Raw genomic sequence first — 6,617 nt, 5'->3', positions numbered from 1 at the left:
TGTGTGTGTTCTGATCTCTCTCTCTCTCTCTCTCTCTCTCTCTGTTCTGATCTGTCTGTCTGTCTGTCTGTCTGTCTGTGTTCTGATCTCTCTCTCTCTGTCTGTGTGTTCTGATCTCTGTGTGTGTGTGTGTTCTGATCTCTCTCTCTCTCTCTCTCTCTCTCTCTCTCTCTCTCTCTCTCTCTCTCTCTGTGTGTGTGTGTTCGTTCACATGCGCTTGTGTGGAGGTCAGGGGACAATTTGCAGGAATCAACTTTCCTCCTACCCTGTGGGTTTTAGTGATCAAATTGATACCATCAGACTTGGCAGAAGTTCTCTGAGCTTGGACACCCATCTCACACACAGATAACTTTTGTGCTGATCACTACTGAAAATTTGGTACTACATGCCTGTAGTCCTAGCCATTTGGGGGAGGCTGAGATAGGAGGGTTCAAGTTCAAGGGTAAGCGTGACCGTATAGTGAGACATCCTGCAAACTGGGGCAAATTGTGATGATGGGGACATTCAGGAGGCCAAACCAGGATCATTGAGAGTACAAGGTATAACAAGACCCTGTTTCAAAACAAAACTTCACAAAGAAAAGTTCATAATAATATAAGACAGATGGCAAGCTTATGTATTTAGTAAATATCATCTCCCACTCCCCCAATATCCCTACATGCTTGGCCCAACTGTGGGTTCCAAGAATCCAAATGTTTGTGGCAAGCAGTCTGCTCAGCTGTGCTTCTGTGCTGAGATAGGAGTAGTCTTTCCCTGCATTTCTTTAGTCACAAACTTTACCCAGCATAGGCGGAATCATGTGCGAACGTTCCTTTCCATTACTCACATTAGAGAAACACATTTTATAGAAAAGTATAAGCACTCTGTAGTACAAATCCCATGGAGTTTGAAATACTCTATGGAATAATAATGAGATCCAATTTCTTTTCTTAACCCCTGTCCAGTATTTATGCTGAGCGTTCAATATATAAGCCTCCTGTGGATTTGTATTATATATTACTTAGAGCTCAGCATTCCAGGCTTGAGAAATTGTCTTCTGAGAGACAACAGGTACATGGGAATGAAATACTTACTGGAGATACCAGTGGTCATGGTTTTTGGAAGCATGAAGATTCCAGCCCTCCAGCTGGGCCCATTCTGCCAGCGAACTGCCTCGAACTTGAACATGTGCGATTAGAACACACTACATTTACACAATGTCTGTCTCACTTGTCTACAGGTTCCCCACAGCTGGTCAATACATGAATGGATTTAGAATCAGTGTTATATCCACAATAAAATACTATACAACCACACCCCAAAAAAATTTACTTAGGACAATTTGGGTCAACTTGGGGAACATTATTCTAAATGAAGTACGACAATGCACATAAACCAATAATAATCTCACTTTTGTGTGGAATCAAATGGGAAACTCAAAAGTGGAGAGGAGAGCCTGATTGAGAGGGACAAGGAAGCGAGAGATCCCTGGTCTGTCACCACTCTATAGGCCGTGGGACCCGGAAGAATGGAGCTGATGAACAAGGCTGACTGAAGTCTCCTGCGATAGCCGGTGGTCACGGCTGCTCTGCAGGAAACTCACTCCTAGCCACTACACCTGAGGGTTGGGGGAAGGCAAGAAAACACTTCAAGAACAATTTCATGTTCTAAAGAAACGGGTCACAAGACTCTTGGGGTTTCCTCACAAGCACTCAGAATTCTCACGGGACTCCATTCCTGGACCATGTTCCAACACTGTTCTACAGGTATAAGGGCACAATCAGGAGAAATACAAGGTCATGATTAATATATATTTCAAAACTGAATGATTTGTTTAAATGCTCTCACTACAAAGGATATCTGAGGTCATGGGTATTGTTGTTCTGATCTTTCTACTACTGAGATAAAACACTATCATTTTTTTTTTACATCAAAAATTGTTAGTTAAAACAAAAACAAACCAATCTATACTTAAAGTGATTAAAATTTGTATATAACCTACACCTCAGTGAGGTCTACAAATAATTCTTTCCTGATGCTTGTCTCCGTGTCTGTGGCCACAAATTTAGTTTAGAACATCATCTCAGAAATATTTTTTATTCCAAAGAGTCTGGAGCTTCTGGAATGTTAGAATGAAGACCTCTGTAAATAGGTCTCCTCAAGAACAACGACACAACGGAAAGGTGCAGCCGGCCTTTTTCGGTCTCTAGAAACTGGACACCTGTAATACCATAAGGAATGTGAAGGAAAATCTTCCAAGTCCCAGGGTTGTGTGACTGACAGTGTTTTTGAACTGCTCGCGTTACAAATCCAGTTCCACTGTAGCTTTGGACCAACAAATCTTGCATTTTGTTGCTATGAGATGTGGCTCCAGCGGAGGTATTACTGTGGGGCCTCTCCAAAATCCTGTCCCCAGAACTGACGTTCTGACCTGCTTCCTGGGAAAGCCCCACTTTTGAGGGGAGTTCTGTGAGTTTGTCCTGATGAGGAGTGAATTCTCCTAAGCACTGCCTTCAGGTCATTTCTGTTGAACACTCCCTGGAAATTGTCTGACATCCTAACTACCTAGGACAGTGTTACCAGATGAAGCAAGCAAGAACCGGTTAAATCTGGACGTGTTGGGTCGTACATAAAGCGTCAACACGAGAGCTCTGATAATTCCCGGTGATCTAGAAGGTTACACAAAGGCTGCATTCATGCCCCCAGAAAATCTAGAGAAGACCTCATCCTTGTCTGGCTGACTAGAGACCCTATTTAAGCAGGAAGCTGGGGCTAAGGCAGAGCTGTCAACTGCCAGAGAGCTGAGGGCAAATGCTGACCACACAGAGAGCATTCTCATGGGGTATTAGCCCTGACCCTTCATTAGCTGACCACTAAGGTCAGTGATCAGAGAAGCCAATGCATTCACAGTATAGGGAGGAAGTAGAGACTTCACACCAAAAGCTCATGAAAATCACTAAACTATCAATAATTTTCAGAGTTGTCATATACAAGATACTAGTTTGGGATCTGGGAATGAGGGTCAGTGGAACAGTGATTTTCTGCTGTGCACAAAGACCTGGATTTGATCCCCAGCAGCACAGCCTTAATAACTATGCTGCCTCTGTGGGGGGGGGTAGTGGGGGTGCAGTGAGGGGTTTGTGTACACGAATGGATGCAAGAGACTACACTGTCTGTCCAGAAAACCCCAGGATCCTCCTGATTCCACTTCCAGCATCATCATACCCACTTTTTTTTTTAACTGTGGTAGGATTTGAACTCAGGTCCTAATTCTTGTGCAACAAGCACTTTACCTACAGATTCATCTCCCCAATCCTAAAATACCTATTTTTTTTAAATTAAAAAATGGAAATACTCAAACAGTAAACTATGACCATACACAGAAGAAGAACCAGATACAGTTAACAGAAAATGTCCTTGAAGGGTGGACTTGCAATGAAGACAATAAGCCAGATACTATGAATGTATAATATATATGATTTATAAATATCCATTTAAAAGCAAAACCAAAAGAAATTATGTGTGAGGAATTTTATTAGTCAGAGTTCTCTAGAGTAACATAAAGAAAGAACGATTTACAGGCTGTGGCCCAGCTAATCCAACAATGAACGGCTGTGAACAGAAAGATCAGGAATCCAGTGGTGGTTCAGTCCACAAGGCTGGATGTCTCAGTGGATCTTCAGTAGATACTGGAATCCCAAAGAAGTAAGCTCTAATGCTAGGAAAGCAAGGTGAGGGCCATCAGCCAAAGAGCAAAAGAGCAAATTAAAGGTGTGTGTCTTCCCACCTCAAAGGTCTGGGTTGGAAGTAGATCACCTTATTTCAAATTAAGCAAGCAAAAAAAAAAAATTCCTCATAGGTGCACCCTCCTCTATTTTGGGGTTTTAATTAATTCCAAGTATAACCAAGTTGACAACCAAGAATAACCATCACAGAAAGTATGAAAATATTTTCTCAAAGGATACCAATAAAGAGAAATTAGAAAAAACAAGAAATTGAAATAAAAAAGCCATTAAATACATTTTTTTTCTATAAAAGTGTGTGTGTTCAGGAGCGTTAGATAGCTCAGTGGTGAAGAGCACTGGCTGCTCTTCCAGAAGCCCTGGGTTCGGTTCCCAGCACCCACTTGGCAGCTCTCAACTGTAACTCTGGTTCCAAGGATCTGATGCATCGCACAGACAAACATTTGGGCAAAACACCAATATACATAAGACAAATTAAAAAATCTGTATATTTTGCTTTTCTTGCTGGTTACAGGGCTCTGGAAAGGTGCAATAATTATGCAAGTATGCGATGTTGAGCTTCACGCCAGATGCTTTTCCTTCTTAACACTGGTGTAACTTGTACATGTGCACTTCTGTGCGTCTGTTTTCCTCAGCAGCACGTAGACTTCATCAAAATTGGCTCAGTCTACTTTATTCTCCAATATTTGTCCAGCCTCTAACAATATCTTCCTGGTAATACATTTGCAAAAACCGTGTTGAATAAATTACTTATGACCAAATTAACGAAGGAAGGGAAATAGTACCTCACAGCCGCCCGTAGATATCGTTCCCTGATATCAGTGCTCCACACATTAATACCCTTATTTTGGAGGTTGGGAAAGTCACTAGGTGTTTAGATTTGGCCGAGATACCAGCTAGGCAGAGGTGCCCTCTATGCAGGCTGGAGTTCCTGTCCTGTCTACTTACCCCTGCTGAGTGTGGTTGTGTGGTTGAGTACCTGCTCGAATCATCTGCAGTGAGCACACAGAAATCATTATTTTCCTAAGTAGGTTAACCCATTTTTTAAAAAAAATTTTAGTCTTTTATTTTTCTCTCCTACATTACATCCCAGTGACAGTTTCCCCTCCTTCTACCTTTCCTCCAGGTCCACTTCTCCATCCCCCCCCCCTTGTTTTTAAAAGAGCAGTCCTCCCAGGGATAGCCACCAAGCATGGCCTAACAAGTTCCGACAAGACTGGGCACAAACCCTTATATCAAGGCTGAATGAAGTGACCGAGTAGGAAGAAAAGGGTACCAAAAGCAGGCTAAAGAGTCAGAGACACACCCTGCACTATCACTGCTGGGAGTCCCACAGGAACCCCAAGCTACATAACCATAAGGTATATGCAGAGGACTTAGGTCAGACCCATACAGTGTCTGTGAGCTCCTAAGAGCCCTGATTAGTTGATTCTGTGGGCTGTGTTCTCAAGTATCCTCAAGTGTTCTCAACCCCCTAGTGTTTAACTGTGGGTCTCTGCCAAGATACCAGCTAGGCAGGGATGCCTTCTATGTAGGTCACTGATGACATCGGGTGAGGCACTGATCTATGAATATAACAGAATATCATTAGGAATCATTTCATTGACTTTTTTTTTTGCCAGTTATGGTTTCTGGCCACCCAGGCAGTGTCAGGTGTGGGCTTCCTCTCATAGTGTGGCCCACAAGTTGAACCAGTCATTGGCTGGCCACTCCCACAAGTTCTACACCCCAGCACATGTTTTTTTTTTTATTCAAAAATTTTTGCTTCCTCCCCTCCTTCCATTCTCCTCCTGTTCCCCTACGCTCTCTCCTCCCTCACCCTCTAGCCTTAAGTAAGGGCAGGATACCCTGCCCTATGAGAAGTGCAGGGCCCTCCCCCCTCCATCCAGGTCTAGGAAGGTGTGCATTCATATAGACTAGGGTCCCAAAAAGCCAGTACATACAGTAGAAACAAGTTCCAGTGCCTTTATCAATGGCTTCTCAGTCAGCCCCCATTGACAGCCTCATTCAGAGAGTCTGGTTTGATCATGTGCTCATTCAGTCCCAGTCCAACTGGATTTGGTGAGCTCCCATTAGGAGCATACTGCCTCAGTGGGTGGACCAACCTCTCGCAGTCCTGACTTCTTTGCTCATCTTCTCCCTCCTTCTGTTCTTCAACTGGACCTTGAGAGCTCAATCCAGTGCTCTGATGAGGTTCTCTGTCTCTATCTCCATCCATCACTGGACAAAGGTTCTATGGTTGATATTCAAGATAATCATCAGTGTGGCTATGGGAAAAGGCCAGTTCGGGCACCCTCTCCTCTACTGCCCAAGAGCCTAGCTGTGGACATCCCCGTGGACACCTGGGATCCCCTTTAGAGCCAAGTCTCTTGCCAACTCTAAAATGGCTCCCTTAATGTAGATATCTTCTTCTCTGCTCCTGTATCTGCCCTTCCTCCATCTCAGCCCTCCCACTCCCCCAAGCTCTCCCAATCCTTTCCTTTTACCTTTTCTCTTCCCCCTTCCCCTTCCCCCAACCCCACCCTTACCCCTACCCCCACCCCATGCTCCCAACTTTTGCCTGGTGTTCTTGTCTGCTTCCAATTTCCAGGAGGATCTATATATGTTTTTCTTTGGGTTCACCTTGTTATGGTACCTCCTGAAACTGAGAAGCTTCTGTAAAACAAAGGACAGTAGGATGTCAAAAAGGCATCCTACTGAATGGGAGAAGATCTTCACCAACCCCACATCAGACAAAGGTCTGAGCTCCAAAATATATAAAGAACTCAAGAAACTAGACATTAAAATTCTAAATAACCCAATTAAAAAATGGGGTACTGAACTGAACAGGGAATCCTCAACAGAAGAAGTTCAAATAGCCAAAAGATACTTAAGGTCATGTTCAGCTTCCTTAAT

This window comes from Microtus ochrogaster, linkage group LG4, assembly GCF_000317375.1.
Source record: "Microtus ochrogaster isolate Prairie Vole_2 linkage group LG4, MicOch1.0, whole genome shotgun sequence".
Lineage (NCBI taxonomy): Eukaryota > Metazoa > Chordata > Mammalia > Rodentia > Cricetidae > Microtus > Microtus ochrogaster.
Note: the sequence above shows the minus strand (reverse complement) of the source record.